We start from the raw sequence: 19,526 nt of genomic DNA, 5'->3' as shown, positions 1-19,526 counted from the left end.
ATAATCTTTCTTTTCTATCTTAGCATGGTGACATTAATTCAATCACAGCTCTGGTACCATGTCTCAGAGGATATATTCCTGGACACTTGGACAGAGCAAAATATCCCTATACAACCCAGACTATATCTCATATGATTCATACCAAATTATATTAAAACCATCTTTATATGTATCTGAATCTCCAGTACACATTAAACTGGTAAAGAGACATGATTATATTGATTAATGAAAGGTTGTTGCCGAGCTGTGAAAGACACCGGGATTCTTGGCCTCCAGAGGAGAGGAATTCAATCTGGGGCCAGTGACAAGGCTTGATCGCTCAGAGCTTTTCTGCAATAAAGTTTTGTTAAGTTATAAAAGCGAAATCTTCTGATATAGAGATCAGAATGGGGCAAAAAAAGTGCCCCCCTCCTAATCTTTAGCTGGATGTTATATAGCTACCAGCAGGCTGTTAATTAAAGGGACTGTCTCAAAACTCAGAGACTGACACCAAGTCCGTCACCCACAACATGCATTTTGAGATAACACTGACACAAGGTGAGTCATCCCAGGCCATAAAATTATTGACATGAATCTTGAAGAAAGGCAGGTTTCCAAGGAAATATATAGTTTCATTAACATAGATAAAGTCCAGTTCAGTCTCTCAGTCATGTCCGACTCTGTGACCCCATGGACTGCAGCACACCAGGCATCCCTGTCCATCACCAACTACCAGAGTTTACTCCAGGAGTAAACTCATGTCCATTGAGTCGGCAATGCCATCCAACCATCTCATCCTCTGTCGTCCGTTTCCCCTCCTGCCTTCAATCTTTCCCAGCATAAGGGTATTTTCAAATGAGTCAGTTCTTCACATCAGGTGGCCAAAGTATTGGAGTTTCAGCTCAGCATCAGTCCTTCCAATGAATAGTCAGGACTAATTTCCTTTAGGATGGACTGGTTAGATCTCCTTGCAGTCCAAGGGACTCCCAAGAGTCTTCTCCAACACCAAAGTTCAAAAGCATCAATTCTTCAGCACTCAACTTTCCTTATAGTTCAAGTCTCACATCCATACATGACTATTGGAAAAACCATAGCTTTGACTAGATGGACCTTTGTTGGCAAAGTAATGTCTCTGCTTTTTAACATGCTGTCTAGGTTAGTCATAAATTTTCTTCCAAGGAGTAGGTGTCTTTTAATTTCATGGCTGCAATCACCATCTGCAGAGATTTTGGAGCCCCCAAAAATAAAGTCTGTCACTGTTTCCACTGTTTCCCCATCTATTTCCCATGAAGTGATGAGACCAGATGCCATGATCTTCGTTTTCTGAATGTTGAGTTTTAAGTCAAATTTTTCACTCTCCTCTTTCACTTTCATCAAGAGGCTCTTTAGTTCTTCTTCACTTTCTGCCCTAAGGGTGGGGTCATCTGCATATCTGAGGTTATTGATATTTCTCCCAGCAATCTTGATTCCAGCTTGGGCTTCAACCAGCCCAGCATTTCCCATGATGTACACTGCATATAAGTTAAATAAGCAGGGTGACAATATATAGCCTTGACGTACTCCTTTTCCTATTTGGAACCAGTCTGTTGTTCCATGTCCAGTTCTAACTGTTGCTTCCTGACCTGCATACAGATTTCTCAAGAGGCAGGTCAGGTGGTCTGGTATTCCCATCTGTTGAAGAATTTTCCAGCTTGTTGTGATCCACACAGTCAAAAGCTTTGGCATAGTCAATAAAGCAGAAGTTGATGTTTTTCTGGAACTCTTGCTTTTTTGATGATCCAGTGGATGTTGGCAATTTGATCTCTGGTTCCTCTGCCTTTTCTAAATCCAGCTTGAACATCTGGAAGTTCATGGTTCATGTACTATTGAAGCCTGGCTTGGAGATTTTTGAGAATTACTTCACTAGCATGTGAGATGAGTACAATTGTGTGGTAGTTTGAGCATTCTTTAGCATTGCCTTTCTTTGGGATTGGAATGAAAACTGACATTTTCCAGGCCTGTGGCCACTGCTGAGTTTTCCAGATTTGCTGGCATGTTGAGTGCAGCACTTTCACAGCATCATCTTTTAAGATTTGAAATAGCTCAACTGGAATTCCATCACCTTCACTAGCTTTGTTCACAGTGATGCTAACAAAGAATATGTAAAGTAGAGTAGGAGAACAATGTATGAGTAAAACATACTGGTTTGTTAAGCCCTTATAGGTTCTGAGTCTTAAGCAGAACCAACTTGAAGAAAGACAGAGTCCAAGGTAAATACATAGTTCATTGTCATAGCTTAAGAAAAACATTTCCATAAGAAGAATGCATTGGTTAGCTCAAGGTTTGTGAAAAGTTAAGTTCAGGTGGGACCAGGTGTCATCATGGTAACATGGAATTTTAAAAGAAACCTCTTTTTAAATTTGTATAGAGAAGGGGAAAAAATCTGATACTTGAAGTTTGTTTCCTCCTGCCACTTAAGAGAGAGATAAAAAAAATCTGATACTTGCAGTCTATTTCCTCCATTTGGAGACCCCTAGCCTTTCTGCCTGTTACCCTCTCATGCATAACTACAGTGCTAGGCAAAGAGCCTAGAAGGAGTATATGCTCAATGAAATGTTGTCACATTGAATAGAACAGAATTAAATTCAGTGAGAGCTTCCAAGGTGACTCAGTGGTAAAGCATTTTCCTGCTAGGAGCTGCAGGTTCAATCCCTGGTCGGGAAGATATCCTGGAGAAGGAAATGCCAACCCATATCAGTATTCTTGCCTGGGAAAATCCCATCGACAGAGGAGCCTGGTGGGCTACAGTCCATGGGGTCACAAAGAGCCAGCCGTGTCTGAGTGACTGAGCATGCGTGCTCAAACTCAGCAAGAAGCACAGTATTGTGAGCACCTGGATTTCATACAAGAGGAAACTGAGGCTCAGAGAAGTCACGGAGCAACTCAGCCACAGCCTTAGAGTTTGCCATTGATGAAGCTGTGCTGAGAACCCAGGTCCTCTCATCCCAAAGTCTGTGCAATTTTAATATAGCAGATGCCTCTGAGAAAGGATATTTCGGTATTCTCTCTATTTGCAAGATTTCACTCTGATCTGAAAGTCACTTAATCGCTTTGCAGTCAGTTTCTTTATCTATAACCCAGTAATTAACTCAGTGATTAAAAAAAAAAAACAAACACACACAGTAAAGCTAAATGAAGCTGCCAGGATAAAGAGGTAAATTGCAAATTCTCACACTGGACTTGTTCCAGAATATTAGCATTGTCATGCAGATAAATAAAAAGCAGCTGCCTTTAGAAAAATTCATTGAGATTCATCAAAGTCAAAAAAATTGTCCACATGCAAAAGTTTCCCCACAGCTAGCCACATAGCTCATGACTTCTCAGCCCTGCAAGTGGCAAAATCTTTCAGAGATTACAAAAAGAGAAACAAGGGAGAGAGAAAGAAAAGAGGAACCCTTTGGTGTAAGTGAGCAGAGGGTTACAAATGGATTCATCAGGGGAAAATTGTTAAAATGCTTACAGGTGTGAGAGGTCCCATATGTTCAGTCTACTGAGGAATCCACTGAGGAGAAAAAAAAAAAAATTAAGTTCTCAAGAGTGAAGGCAAAAACAAAACAAAAAAAGAGTGAAGGCAGCTTGCACCCACTCCACAGGCGATGCAAGGGGAAGAGAGGCACCCATATCTAATTAGGTTACTTTCAGCAGGCATCTGACTGCTGTGACTGCTCAAGGGTAAAGATAACAGAAAGTATGAGATAAGAAGGGGACTGGGATGTCACAGCTGCCTTGTGGAACAGTGGAAGTACCTTACACTGAGCTTTTTGAGATATCACAACAGGACTGAGGGAAAAACCCTGTATGTCCCAGAGTGTCGTTGCCCAAAAATGGACTGAAAAAGATAATTTCTTGCTGTTCATTCTTTACTTTCTCGTGCTTACTTCCTGACTTTTCTTTTTAAGTGTATTATTCAATCATAGGTCAGAAATATCACTCAACAATTCAGAGGGGTTCCAAGGGTGGATAGAATTCCCCCTATCTTCTTTGACATCCTTCAAAGTGACTCGTGTGTCCTACAATTATTAAAATCTAGACCAGCGATCAACAACATTTTTCTGCCAAGTCTCAGAGAGTAAATAGCATAGACCTGGAGGGCCTGACCATCTCTCACACTCTCCACCTCTGTCTGGTAGTCAGAAAGCTGTCAAAGACATGAGGTAATGAGTGATCATGGCTGCTGTTCTGATAAAACTTTATTTACAAAAGTGGACCACAGGCCAGATTTGGTTCACAAGTTGTGTTTTGTTGACCTCTGATCTAGACCCCCCCAAGGCCAGCAAAGAGGTATGCTATCCAGTCTTGCATGCCATGGCCTCTTCTGGTTAAATTCTTAGTTTAAAATAGGTTGTTTATTTGTAGACTTTCTGGCTCATTCACAAAAGTGCAGAAAAAGGGGACAACTTGCTAATAGTCACATCAAGGAAATGAAATATGTGGAAACACTTTGAAAAATCTTACAAATGTACAAATGTAGGGCATTAGCACAAACGTATTCAGCCAGATTTGACTGGAGTTCATTCATTCACTGTTCAATCCACAAATACTCTTTCTACATGTATTTCAAAGACCAGGTACTGTGCAAGACCTCAAAGATACAAAGGAAAAGAGAAGATGTCTTCTTTTTTGTTGGCTCAGTGGTAAAGAATCCACCTGCCAATGCTGAAGATTCAGGAGGCACAGGTTCAATCCCTGGGTCAGGAAGATCCCCTGGAGAAGAAAATGGCAGCCCACTCCAGTATTCTTGCCTGGAAAATCCCATGGACAGAGGAGCCTGATGGGCTACAGTCCATGGGATTGCAAAGAGTTAGACACGACTGGGCACACAAGCACTGATCGACTGTACAAAACGCACACAAGCCAGGACAATGTAGTGCCATGGGCCCAAGAACACAGCCAGATAATGTTCCAAAGTGGCTCAGATTTACTTTCCTTTATTGGCCTCTTTGTCACACATCCTCTCCCCACTGCCCTTCAGCCTTTCTGCTATTAAGACTAGTTAGTCCAGGACTTCCCTGGTGGTCCAGTGGCTAAGACTCCATGCTCCCAAGGTGGGGGGCTCAGGTTTGATCCCTGGCCCGGGAACTAGATCCCCCATGCTGAAACTGAGAGTTTTCATGCCACAACTAAAGATCTGAGTGGCACAACTAAGACCTGGTGAGCCAAATAAATAAATACCAAAAAAAAAAAAAGACTAGTTAGTCCAACAGGTTGGAGATCCATACTCCAGAAAGGAGAAATCAAAGAAATTGCTCAGTTTTCTTAAATCCACAGGGAAATAACCATCTTGAAAGATAAATTTCAAGCAGAAGAAAACTATGAAAGTTTGGTTACTTTTTCCTCCAATCAAGGTAATACAATGCCTGAAAGAAAATTGTGCATTGAAAGAATGACTAATGACCCAGCCTTTAATGAAGAATGGAAAATGGAATATCTAAAGGAAAGGGAAGAATTCAGTAAAACTGGATTCCTACCAAGAAAAGTCTAGAGCAAAAAGTGAAACTGTTAGTCACTCAGTCATGTCCAATTCTTTGTGACCCCATGGACTATAGTGCAGCGGTGCCTCTGTCCATAGTATTCTCTATCACATAGAAAATTCTCCAGGCAAGAATACTGGAGAGGGTTGCAATTTCTTTCTCCTGAGGATCTTCCTGACCCAGGGATCAAACCTGGGTCTCCTGCATTGCAGGCAAATTCTTTACCATCTGAGCCACCAGGGAAGCTTCCCACAAGTACATAAGCAAATATTCAAATAATACTCAGGAACACTAATGTGCACAGAAATCACAATCACCTGAAATAATGGACTCAAGAAAGTGGGTTTGCTTTATCCCTATTTATGGAAATAATTTTAATCTGAAAAAAAAAGTTTTTTTAAACTTTGAAATAAAGAACAAATGTTTGGAAAATTAACTTTAGATGAAAGCATGAATACTTGACATAAGGGAAACGGTTGCCTTCTTGATGCTTGGAGAGAAGCTCAAGAAAGATGAATGTCCCCCTATCATTGGAACAGGCCTTACAGACAAGAGTGATGAGTTATAGCAGTTGTTTGAAGAAAGGAGGGCATGTATCTGGAGGGCAGAGGGAAGGAGGAAAAGGAGAGGAAAGGAGACAGGAGTGAAGGAGATGACATGGAAAGTCAAAGAAAAGAAACAAGAGGCTGTACTCTGAATCCTTCATATGCTTTCTGTTGCACTGGGGGGCTACCTTTGTGACCCCCATAGATCTCATCATAGACGTGCATCTGAGTCTTATTTTCCAGCATCAGCTTATCATCATTTCCCCCTCAAATTTCAACTGGTGCATCACCCTGGCTCCTTCTTTGACTGGATTTACAAGCCTGGAGCTGGGTCAGTTCCTCAATAAGTAGCGAACCTTGTCTGAAACTGGAACTCGACTTTGCATTTTGGCTGAATCTTGGGGGTGGGGAAAGGGAAGTGCTTTTCAGTTGGGGTGGAGTACATGATTGCTGGATGACAGCACAGAATATATTTCTCCTGGTGACTTCCCAGCTGCAGACTGCTGAGTGCAATTAGAAGCCTATATGTCTAGTCATTTTATCATTTTTATACATTTAGGAGCTCAAGTGTTTGCTCTAGCAGGCTGCAGCTGGCTTGCTGTCAACTCCCAGCTGCTGTTTAGCTGAAACCCCACAGCTAAAATTGTGGGCCAATATGACCGGAAACCAAATTGGGACCTGAATAAAAATGTTCAGGATTAGTGAATGATGTTTAGTGTTTATTTGCTTCAACCAGGTGAAACCTACTCATTTAGGAAAAAGAATAGGAGGGGAACCTGAAACCCATCCAGATACTTTTGCAAAGACCGCAAACCAGTGTTCTCTCAGTGATGAGTCAAGTTCAACACATGCCACCCCATTAGGCACTTCTCTGGGTTTTCTTACTTTCCTAGGATTTAAATCCAAATAAAGTTTGGATGCTCAGAGAAAGAATGCATTCAATGTATGACATTTGGGTAGTGTTGGACTCATCCACAATGAGTCTTTGTACCACTGCAGGAAAAATCCTGCCTCTGGGTCCTTTACAGATGTGAGGGAGGGGCTACCTGAATGCACTGGCCTTGTTCTCTGGCATGGCTCTGGGCTTCCTTGCCAACTCAGCCTTCATCTCCTTTTAGACTGAAGCCACTTCCCTTAAATGGAGACAAAGGGCCTTTGCTTTTTGAATGTTTAGCTGATGTCATTACCACGGCTGTCTGGGTTTCTAAGAGGTCTTTAAGGGACCCATATTCTTCATCTATCCAGCTTAGTAATACACAGTGTCCCTGGTGAGTCCACAATGTCATATCATTTATTAATTATTATTTCCATCATCATTCTGTTCCCTGGCAATGGTGTCAAGCACACTGCCAGAATCAGAAAACTGGGACTTCACTTTAGCTGTCCCAAGGCTGAGGAGCAGCTGGCTTGAGAGGACAGGAGCTCCTTTTGCAAGCAAAGAGCTACAATAGGAAAAAGGATATTTCAGATGGAGTAAATGTGTTTCTGGATAAATGTTGCACCTTGCTGCTATTTCCTTGCAACCTGACTTTTTTACCTTTTCATATCTGATTATAGAATGCTTTCTGGGGACAGTTCTGAAAGGTCAGGAAGGATGGGACAGATCAGAGCAAGAAAGAGCAAGGGGTCACAAGGGCTAGTGGAGTGGCTAAAACCACAAAGCATTGGATATCTACAGATTCCAGCTGGTTCCATGAAAGGATATAAGATAAACTTCTAGCAGTTTATGTGGAGAGAAAATATGGAAATTTATAAAGGTCAGCTTTCTAGACTTGAACTGGGAACTCAGCCACCCAGTAAATATGTGGTCAAAGCTCACCAGCACTATGTGTAGTATTTGAGCTCAATAAAATTATGCAGACAGGAATAGGATCAATAGAGACAGGCAGAGCTAAGACTCAAGTATCCACAAGCCTCAAGACAGAAGGAAGGAGAAAGAAAGTTTGAGTCCCAAATGACACATGGAGATTAACTGTACTGAAAAATATCTCACTTATAGGAATGAGATTGAGAAAAAATTATAAGAAAGATTTTCAAATAATATTAAAAATGTATTTTCATAGCTATTCTCAATTTCTTTATCCATAACAGTAATGCAGGTGTTCTATACAATCACCCTTGAACAGCTCTGGTCAAAAGGTCTGAACTTTAGAATCACACCCAAAGCTCACCACATATTTATCACCTTCATTCATGCAGCCAACTGTTGTTGCAAGCCCACTCTGGGAAACAGACTGTGCCAGACGCCTGGATGACAAAGTTGAATGAGAAAGTGTTCAGGTCCAGGGGTCTTATCGCCCTGCTAGGGAGGCAAGCATACACAGGACTGCAAGGAAAGGTGACAGCAATTATGATGATGTGATTAACAAAACCCAAGTAGGGAAGGGGGTTGGAGAAGTAGAATGGGTTATGCAAGATGTTAGAAGAGGTGTAACGAGTATCCTGGGCCTAGAAGAACATAGAGATAGAAGGGAAAAAGTGAAGAGAAGGCAAACTGGTCAGAAGAGTATAAACAAAGAAGTACGTGTGTATGCTCAGTCATGTCAGGTTCCGATGTCGACTGGATTTCCCAGGCAAGAATACTGGGGTAGCTTGCCATTCCCTACTCTAGGGGATCTCCCCACTCAGGGATGGAACCCAGGTCTACTAAGGCTCTTGCATTGGCAGGCAGATTTTTTATCACTGCACCACCTGGGAAACCCAAGCAAAGAAGTCAGACATCCAAATCCACAGTGTAGATCAGGAGTGGCAAATAATAATAGATGTCCTTATGCAGGAGGTATCATATGCACCACATTATATGAAGAACTCTGCATATTTTACCTTTATTTAACATTTGGCACAAAACTGACAGGCAACCACTGAAGAACTGATACTTTTGAATTGTAGTGCTGAAGACTCTTGAGAATCCCTTGGACAGCAAGGAGATCAAACCAATCAATGGTAAAGGAAATCAACCCTGACTGTTTTTTGGCAGGACAGATGCTGAGGCTGAAGCTCCTGATGCTAAGCCAACTCATCAGAAAAGACCCTGATGCTGGCAAAGATTGAGGGTAGCAGGAGAAGGGGATGACAGAGGATGAGATGGTTGGATGGCATCACCAGCTCAATGGACATGAGTTCGAGCAAACTCTGGGAAATAGTGACGGACAGGAAAGCCTGGAGTGCTATAGTCCATGGGGTCACAAAGAGTCAGTGAGCAATTGAACAGCAATTGTGTAATTATCTCTAAATTAAAGAAGAGGAGGCTAAGGTGTATACAGGTAAGTACTTAATTAGCTCACATACCTGGTAAACAGAAAAGCCTAGATTTGAACCCAGAGAAGTGTGAGGCTGGTGCTCAGCCTCTTAGCTACTATTCTGCCTTCCTGAGGGTCTAATGTATGGCAAGGAGGAGGAAATGAAGTCAAAGTTTGTGAAGAGCTCTAGGTGTGATTCCAAAGCTTAGACCTTTTGTTCAGGGCTGCTTAAGAGTGATTCTATAAACCAGGAGTTCCCAACCTCCAAGACCTAATGTCTGATGATTTGAGGTGAAGCTGATGTAATAATACATATAAATTGCAAAATAAATGTAATGTGCTTGAATCACCCTGAAACCATCACCCCCCACCCTGGTCCAAGGAAAAGCTGTCTACCATGAAACTTGTCCCTGGTGCCAAAAAGGCTGGAGACCATTACATAGACCACCTGCATCAGAGACACTTGGACAAAGAGTTACTATGCAGGCCCCAAAACCTGTCTCAAATCTCCTGAATCCTGCCTTTGGGAGGAAGCCCAGGAATTTACATTTGAAGAAATGCTACTGAGGAATCTGAGGGAAAGTTAGAAACACTGGATTAGGCCAGAACTTCCCAATCTGAGGATATACGAAACTACCTAGGAACCTCGTTAATTATAGAGTTCTGGGATTCAGATTCTTTCAACAGGTCTGAGTTGGGCTCATGAATATTTATACTAAACCTAGGGCTTGATGACCATTAAACAAGGGAGTAATGCATTCATATCTATGCTTTAGGATCAAAGGAAAATAACTTCTGGTAGAAAGACAGAATGGGAAACCAGAACCCAGCTGATTAGTAGACTGGTATTAAAATTTAAGCAAGAGATGGTGAAAATTTAAACTAGGCCAGGGGGAAATGAAATAAAGGGTATTAAAGAGGTAAAAACACTAAGATCTGATAATTAATTAAAACAAGGGTAGTGGAGAGAAGGAGTTGAAAAATGATACAAAGGTTTCCAGCTTAGATCCATGGATACAGGCTCATCCCAGCAGGAGAGGTGACCGTATCCTGTAGTGGCCGTGTGGGACAAGGCGGTTTACAAGAGCTGTCTTGTGTTTGCTCTTGTTTCTGTTTAGTCACTCAGTCTTGTCTGACTCTTTGTGACCCCGTGGACTGTAGCCAGCCAGGCTCCTCTGTCCATGGGATTTCCCAGGGAAGAATACCGGAGTGGGTTGCCATTTCCTTCTCCAGGGGATCTTCCTGACCCGAGGATTGAACGCATGTCTCCTGTATTGCATGCAGATTCTTTACTGCTGAGCCAGCAGGGAAGCCCTCAGCTGAGTTAGGTGGATTGATTTTTGTCTCCAAATCCATACCCTCACAGAGAAAGCTGATTGACATTTTAGCTATTTTGAGGTAGAGAACTGGGTGGAGGAGGAAAGACAGTCGGGTATATGTATCTGGCACTTAAGATAAAGCCCCTGGCTGAAGACAGACCTTTGAAGTCACCTTCGTAGAAGTCAAGTTCAAATAGATAAGCATCAATCAGGTATCCATGTGCCAGGCACTGTAGAGCTGTGATAGGTGTATACAGATAAGGTCTAATCTCTACTGGAGAAAAATGGCATGTCAGGAGTTCTTAACTTGAGCTTCATGGACCCTCCATGTTGGGTAATAGACGCCAGAATTTTTTTGTACAAAAATGCTTGTATATATGTGTTTTTCTTGGGTGATATAGTTGATTTCATCAGACCATCAAAGAAGTCCAAGATCCAAAAGAAATTAAGGACCACTTATTTAAGACCTGGCAATATAAAAAAGTAATATGTTTCTTGTTCATGCATTATAATAGGTTATTAAAAATGGCACATATATTTGTGAATTGCTTGTGTGATCCTGCATGAAAATGAATGTCAAGTATTAAAGAACAAAATCTGTGACTTCAGGAAGATGACTGAAAGGACACCATATCATCTTGACGGTTACTCAAAGACATACTCTTGTACTTTCGTTTGCACCTGAAAGTTGGGAACATCTTCATTCAAAATAGCAAATTACAGACCATATTTGACAAAGCAGTACAGAAGAGATGAAACAGAGAAGCAAGAACCAAGACAAAGTTACATAGAAATGATGGAAAAATAGATGATTCCATAAAAAATGTGACGGAAATTTTACAGAGCAGATGGGCAGAAAAAAATTGTACTTGGATATAAAATTAAAATTTAAACTTAAAAATCAGATTTCTTAGCACGTGAACATTAAGAGAGTAAGAATTATATTTTTTAAGTATCAATTGTTCAAAAACAATTAACAGTAATTGAATACTTCTTATGTGTCAAGCACTATTTTTAGAGAACTGGCTTCTATTACCCAGCATGAAGGGTCCATGAACCTCAAGTTAAGAACTCCTGGCTTGTCACTTTACACAGGTAGAGATTAGATCTTGTCTCTATACTTATATCACAGCTCTACAGTGCCTCGCACACAGATACCTGATTGATGCTTGTTTAACAATTCAGGTTACATGGATTTCTCTCTCTCTCTTCTTTTGTTGCTGTTGTTGCTTTTTGCTTTGTTTTGCCACATCACAAGGCTTGTGGGATCCTAGGTCCCTGACCAGGGATCAAACCTGGGACCCTTATGAAGAAAGCATCGAATCCTAACCACTGGACTGCCAGGGAATTCCCATGGGTTTTCCTCTTTAAATCCTCACAACTATGCTTGAAGATAATAACTTAATTTTTTTCAACATTCTCAAAAAGAACACTGAGGTACAGATGGTTTAAACAACATGTCCAAAGTTACCCAGCTAAGAGGTGATACAACCAGAATTTATTAACCTATTTGCAGAGCAGAAACAGAGATACGGACATACAGAACAGACTTGGGGACACAGCAGGGGGAGGAGAGGGTGGGACAGATTGAGAGAGCGGCACTGACATATACATTACCATGTATAAAGCAGACAGCTAGGCGGAAGTTGCTGAATAACACGGGGAGCCTGTCTGGTGCTCAGGAATGACATAGGGGTGAGACAGAGGGGAGGCAGGGAGGGGGAATGTGGATACTTATAGCTGATTCACAGTGCTGTAACCGATACAGCATTGTAAAGCAACTATCCTCCAATTAAAAACAATCTTTTTAAAATGTACCATGAGACTCCCCAGGTGGTCCAGTGGCTACGACTGCACTCCCAATGCAGGGGACCGTGGTTCAATATAGATCCTGCAAGACGCAACTAAAGAGCCCACGTGTCACAATGATCAAAGATGGCAGGTGCTGCAACTAAGATCTGGCACAGCCAAACAAATAAATATCTTTAAAAAATGTACCATGAAATGCTAAACTATAATCTCAGTTTTCTAGATAAGATTGTTTTCTTGTCCTTATCCTGTGCATGCTGTCATCAGGCCCAATCAAGATTTTGGCAGGATCACCAATAGATTAGCCAACACCTCACTCAGGAGACTTTGACTGTTGTACTTGGCACAGCCTGCTTTGCCTGTGACTCTACACATGGCCTCACCTGTGCTCTGCTCTCTGCCAGGAGCTCTCAGAGATCCCTGAGGTTCAAAGTTTGTTGCCCGAGAGCTTACAAGCCATAAGCAGGAGGAAACACACACAGGCACACTGGTTCTAAAAGAGGTGTAGGGATGCAGAGAAGCGAAGGTAGATTAGAACAACCTAGGGAACTTCTCAAACTTTTTCAATTACCTCCAGTGATTCTTATCTGATCTCATGGGAAGCTTTGAAAATGTTCTCAGAGCAATTTTATAGTGTACTTTTGACTGAGCAGCACAGTCATACAGTCTGTAGGAAATAGACCCCAAAAGAAGCGGAGTAAAGCTTAGGAAGTGCCTGACAAGATACAGGATAAATTGATAATAGGCTACTTTTTCAATGTGTCTCCCACTCAGGCAATAGCATATCAGTATGCCATGGGGAGGCAGCTTTCCCAGAAATGCAGAAGCAAATCAGTTTCCATCCTAACTTGCCACACGCCTCGTTAAGAATACATTTGGACTCAGAGGACACTTAGTGCCTCCCAGATCCGTGAATGATTCCTTGCAATTTCAATTTAGGAAAATATCATTTCCTAACTTTTGTCTAATCAGAAAGTGGCTCTATTAATGTATATGTGTGAAATCTAGAAAGATGGTAGTGCTAAACATACTTGCAGGCCAGTAATGGAGATGCCCCCTGCATGGATTATTGCCTCGTCATGGCAAAGGGGCTTGCACAACTCAGTAACGCCAGCTTAAAACTAAATATTAAGAAAAACAAAGATCATGGCATCCGGCCCCATTATTTCATGCAAACAGAAGGGGGAAAGTGGAAGCAGTGACAGATTTCCTCTTCTTGTGCTCTAAAATCACTGCGGATGGGACTGCAGCCATGAAATCAGAAGACGACTGCTTCTTGGCAGGAAAGCTATGACAAACTTGAACAGTGTGTTAAAAAGCAAAGTCATCACTTTACAGATAAAGGTCTGTATAGTCCAGACTATGGTCTTCCCAGTAGTCAAATATGACTGTGAGAGCTGGAGCATAAAGAAGGAAGAGCACTGAAGAATTGACAATTTAGAACTGTGGTGCTGGAGAAGACTCCTGAGAGTCCTTTGGACAGCAAGGAGATCATACCAGTCAATCTTAAAGGAAATCAACCCTTAATACTCAATGGAAGGACCAATGCTGAAGCTCCAATACTTTGGCCACCTGAGGCAAACAGTCAACTCACTGGAAAAGATCCTGATGCTGAGAAAGATTGAAGGCAGAAGAAGAGGGCGACAGAGGTTAAGATGGTTGGATGGCATCACTGATGCAATGGACATGAACTTGGGCAAACTCTGGGAGATGGTGAGGGATAGGGAAGCCTGGCATGCTGCAGTCCATGGGGTCGCAAAGAGTTGGGCACAACTTGGCTATTGAACAACAATCTCAGTGGAGATGCAGACATAGGGAACAGACTTGTGGACACAGTGGGGGAGGGGGAGAGTGGTACAATTGAGAGAATAGCATACAAATATATACATTGCCATATGTAAAATAGATAACCAGTGGGAATTTGCTGTTATGATGCAAGGAGCTCAAATCCGGTGCTCTGTGACCACCTAGATGGATGGGATGAGGTAGGAAGAAGGTTCAAGAGGGAGGGGACATACTTGTATAACTATGGGTGATTCATGGTGATACATGGTAGAGACCAACGTAATATTGTAAAACAATTATCCTCCAATTAAAGATGAGTTTTAAAAATGCTAATATTTAAAAACAAAAGAATGTGGCACAGGCATCATTGGATATACATTAACAATAACTTCTGTAGATGCACAGAAGAAAGATGGCAATGATGACCCTGTATGCAAGACAGCAAAAAAGACACAGATGTGTACAGCGGACTTTCGGACTCAGAGGGAGAGGGAGAGGGTGGGATGATTTGGGAGAATGGCATTGAAACATGTATACTATCATGTAAGAATCGAATCGCCAGTCTATGTCCGATGCAGGATACAGCATGCTTGGGGCTGGTGCACGGGGATGACCCAGAGGGATAATATGGGGAGGGAGGTGGGACGGGGGTTCATGTTTGGGAACGCATGTACACCCGTGGTGGATTCATGTCAATGTATGGCAAAACCAATACAGTATTGTAAAGTAAAATAAAGTAAAAATTAAAATTAAAAAAAAAATAATGCACTTAAAAATAAATAAGTAAATAAATAAAATGAATCACGACTCTCCCCTGTGTGGTTCTTTCCACCTTGGGCTCCCTTGGAAGTTACACAGAGGCTCCTCCTGCAGTTCCATCTCCTCTGTCTTCTCACCTTCATGATTTCTGCCAAAGTCTGTGCACTCTTGCAATTACAGGTTCTCAGTTACACACCCTTGCTACTTGCTGAAGAGGACAGAGAGAGTGCTTCCTCTCCCGGCAGCTCCTCAAGCCAGATGTTACAGTGGCAGGCTGTGATTGGCTGGTAGATAAAGGAGACTGGCTTTCCATGGGTTGAAGTGAAAAGATGTAAACCAACCCATTTCAGCCCTGAATCAGCAGGTCCTCGTTAACCTGATTGGAAATGTCCTTCAAACTTCTACCGGAAAGCGGAGGACGTTGTCACAAGAACGTTCAGCTGAATGCCTACTGCTCCTTCTCTGGCTAAAATAGCAAGACGCTTCATTTGGAGACATCATCACAGCATTCGAGATGAGCTGGGATTCATTTAAGCTGCATCTGCAGGGGTAAGCGATAATTGTAGGGATGCAGAAGTTTGTTTATTTTAACAGCTAAATGTTTGTATCTGGAAAACCAATGAAACTTTGCTGTAATCACTTTGGAAATGCACTGGAACCATTCCATCTGCCCAAATCTTTCCATTGTGCTTCTCGATCAGTGACAATAGACAGTGATTGAGGCAGAATTAGTCAGCCACCGACTTCTCCCCCTGTGCCTCCTTGGGGCAAGCATGAAACTAAGGAAACAAATTTTGGCTTGGCTGCTGAAGCTTTGTGGTTTGGTTAAGACCAGATCACTGATTAAAAAAAAAAAAAATTCTGGTCAAGGTGAACTGATTAACAGACCTAGAACAAATGTCCTGGGTGGCAAGAGGCGGTCCATATGACACAAGGTACAAAAAATATTCCTTAGATAAAACTCTTTTGCCCTTTTCACTCTTCTCACATTACAGAACTAATAAAAATCCATGGAGTTTCTTTGCGCTGCTACCCAATACAAAACACAAAGGGTCCAGCCTGGATTTTAGTGTAGTTTGTTTCCTCTATAAATACCAAGAATCACCAGATGAAATAGCAAGGGGAAGAAGTAATTCATTCAGAATAGATTATGGATAATAATATATTTTTTAAAATCCTTCTAAGGGATTAAATATTTATTGTGCCCTGGACTGACATTTGCAACCATACTCCTGGGGATAAAACATGGCAGGGATCAACAATCTCCATGACTCTGGGCAGGAGTTGATAATAATAATAATTAATAACCACTTGTGTTCTCAAGTTCCCCTCAACTGAGATCTCAGAATATTTTACTAACACAAATTCATTAAGCTTCAAACCACACCTGGGCATTCAGGAAGTGCTTGAAGGTTAGTTCTGTTATTATTTTATATTCATATTTCATCTTTCCTCCAAGGAGCTCAAAAAGATTATAAATATATTACCAAAGTAGGTTAACTCATCACAGTTATGGGTCAGGAAGACATCTCTTCTTTCTTGTTAGCATGGAATTTCTGTACTATGAAAGGCAGGTAAAACTGAAGTCAACAGAGAAGACTCTGGGACAGATCTCTGCTGCTGCTGCTGCTGCTGCTAAGTCGCTTCAGTCATGTCTGACTCTGTGCCGCCCCATAGACAGCAGCCACCAGGCTCCCTTGCCCCTGGGATTCTCCAGGCAAGAACACTGGAGTGGGTTGCCATTTCCTTCTCCAATGCATGAAAGTGAAAAGTGAAAGGGAAGTCGCTCAGTCGTGTCTGACCCTCAGCGACCCCATGGACTGCAACCTTCCAGGCTCCTCCGTCCATGGGATTTTCCAGGCAAGAGGACTGGAGTGGGGTGCCATTGCCTTTTCCAGGACATATCTCTAGCAGCATCCAAACATTACTTTTTCTATTCAATGTTTAATCTCTCTAGAAGGAAACGTGACTTTACATCTTTCATTCCACTTCTCAACTACATTAAATGTCATTCCAGTGTCATGCAGCAAAGTTTTGAAGCAGAAAATACCTATCTGAGATACTCAATGGGAATTTCAGTAGAGTGGGCATTGAACCAGATGGCCACTGAATTTCCATCTACAAGCAGTCCCCAATTTAACGATAATTCAGCTTATGATATTTTGACTTTATGATGGTATGAAAGCAATATACATTCAGTAGGAAAGGCATTTCAAATTTCAAAATGTGATCTTTTCTTGCGATATGATGCTCTCTCAAGGCTGGTCAGTGGCAATGAGCTACAGCCCCCAGTCAACCAGGTGTACACGAGGGTAAACAACTGATACACTTACAACCACGCTTCACTCATACAACCAGTACAGTTGTACAGTATCCAATTAATTACATGATATCCAACACTTTATTGTAAAATAGTCTTCGTGTTAAATGATTTTGCCCAAATGTATACTAATGTAAGCGTTCTGAGCACTTTGGAGGTTAGGCTATGCTAAGCTGTGATGTTCAGTAACTCAAGGGTGTAAAGTCCTTTTTTTTTTTTTTGCTGCATGAATATCATTCATTTATTAACATTAGCATTGTGAACACATAATGGAAAAATACTCCCCAAAAGAGGAAGGTGAATTTTGACCATCCATAGGACAAAGCTATCTTCAAAAGACAGAGATATGGAAATGAGGTTCACAGTTGGGTTGTGGAGCCCATGAGGACGGAACTCATCTATGTATGTGTGTCCATAGGGCCCAGGTGTTGGAGGAGGAGGCTCAGGAATGTCTCCAGCAGCTGCTTCGATCTGTACGTGATGAGTCCTTCCTTGTTGGCCCACTGATCCACTCCAGCAGCGTCTTCATTTCCCGCGTGATACACCAGCTGTGGCAAGTCAAGCCCCATGTCAGTGCTCCTTTCCAGGCATTCTTTTAAGTCCACCATTCCCCCACCCCTGAAGATGGCATGGGCAGCACGAGAGTACCACCTGGACATGGTATCTTCTGCGAAGATGTAAATATCAACAAGGCTAAGGAACACACAGAGGTTCTTGTAACCAGCCCCAGCTGCCCAGAAGATGCACTTTCCACACACACGTGACAGTGCTCACCCCTGATGGTCTCCTTCTCACTGGTACTAATGAGAGCTGAGAACAGGAGGGAGCATTCAGAGCTGGGGTTTTGGGTCACTTGGCTCTGCCTTTCACTGCTGTTTCGTGTAGAGATGGGAAGCAGAGGGAATGGATTTTGGTCCCCATGTACGAAAGGGCCCAGTAGCACTGTCCTTTCCACCTGAGGGTGTTTAGGTCTTGTGATACAAAAGGTTGCTTGATGACTCCCATGAGAGACACCCCTGTCTGTATGTCATAGACACCAATTAAAATAGTGACACACTGAAGTCCACCGGGGGAGATTCCTTGGTTGGGTTTAATGCCAGCAGAACCTTTTATATACTGAAAAGTTGAATCTATAGGATCCACCCAGATTCCCAAGATGTCCTGCGGAATCTTGATCTCTCCTGAATCCAAAGCTGGGTCACTGAAGACAAATGTTCTGGTGCACAGTCTTGGCTAAGGCCTCAGATTGTCACCATTAAGGACTTTGCTGGGAAGATCTGCTGGTACCTCCTCTGTTGGATACAGTCTCATGGTAATCTTTTCCCCAAAATCATTCGCAAATTAATTGGATTCTTTTCCAAAAAATATTTTTCCCCAAGCCCGGAAACTTGTTCTCCATATTCTGTTTGATAACTTCCTGGACCAGTCCATCAGCCAGGGTTTAGAAATCAACTGCAAATCTTGTTCTTTTCTGCCTCTTTCTTCTCTTCAATCAGCAGCTGAAAAAGGGCTTCCTGCTGCCTGCACACCCAGGCAATGTTGGCAGCTCTCTCAGAAACTCGGAGCAGCTCCCAGAGGATATCTGACATTTTTGAACCTGGTTTCTTAGTTGCAGCAGCTGGTGGAACCAGCCCCCAGCCTCTGGACTGTCAGAGTTCTGGAGACTGGAAATCCAATACCAATATGTCAGCAGGGTTGTTTTCTCCTGAAGCCTCTCTCCTCAGCCTGCAGATGGCCTTTCCTCTGTGGACCTCAAGTCCATTTTTGAATAAACAATACTTTCAACTAAGATGGGTTTATCAGGATGTAACCCCATCGTAAGATCTGTAGTTTTGATGTGGTTTGACAGGATCTAGAGAAAATAATATGAAAACAGATAATCCACTGGACATTCATTGCATATGATAACACAAGTTCTCCGTCCCCAGGGATGCAGAGATATGAGTTAATAGGAGAACCAAGAAAGTCCTGCCCATGGAGTCCTATGCACACAGTGTGGGGCAGTACTAAGACCGTGGGATCTGGAAATGATGGATGTAAGTTTGATTCCCAGAGCTGTAATTTACAGATGGCGTGATCTTGGACTAGTCACATGACCTTACCAGACTTTGGCTTTCTTACACATAAATGTGGTTTAAAATATCTGCCTCACTTGCTATAGACACTCAGTTAATGGCTAAAAATGTGTCAACCGCATAGTAAGTACTTGATAATGATGATATTGGTTATTGTCACAAAACCATTAAAAAGTTTTCTAAATG

The 19,526-nt window shown here is 42.1% G+C and overlaps 1 protein-coding gene and 1 pseudogene across 1 annotated transcript in view; both read right to left on the bottom strand.

The window, feature by feature from the left end:
- Positions 1 to 19,526, bottom strand: part of AGBL1 (AGBL carboxypeptidase 1) — an 874,683-nt gene that overhangs the window by 469,932 nt on the left and 385,225 nt on the right. The gene's annotated exons all lie outside the window — the stretch shown is intronic.
- Positions 17,664 to 18,854, bottom strand: LOC138095545 (inositol polyphosphate 1-phosphatase pseudogene; annotated as a pseudogene).

Source organism: Capricornis sumatraensis, chromosome 19, assembly GCF_032405125.1.
Source record: "Capricornis sumatraensis isolate serow.1 chromosome 19, serow.2, whole genome shotgun sequence".
NCBI classification, from domain to species: Eukaryota; Metazoa; Chordata; class Mammalia; order Artiodactyla; family Bovidae; genus Capricornis; species Capricornis sumatraensis.
This window is presented reverse-complemented; position numbering and strand designations above follow the sequence as displayed.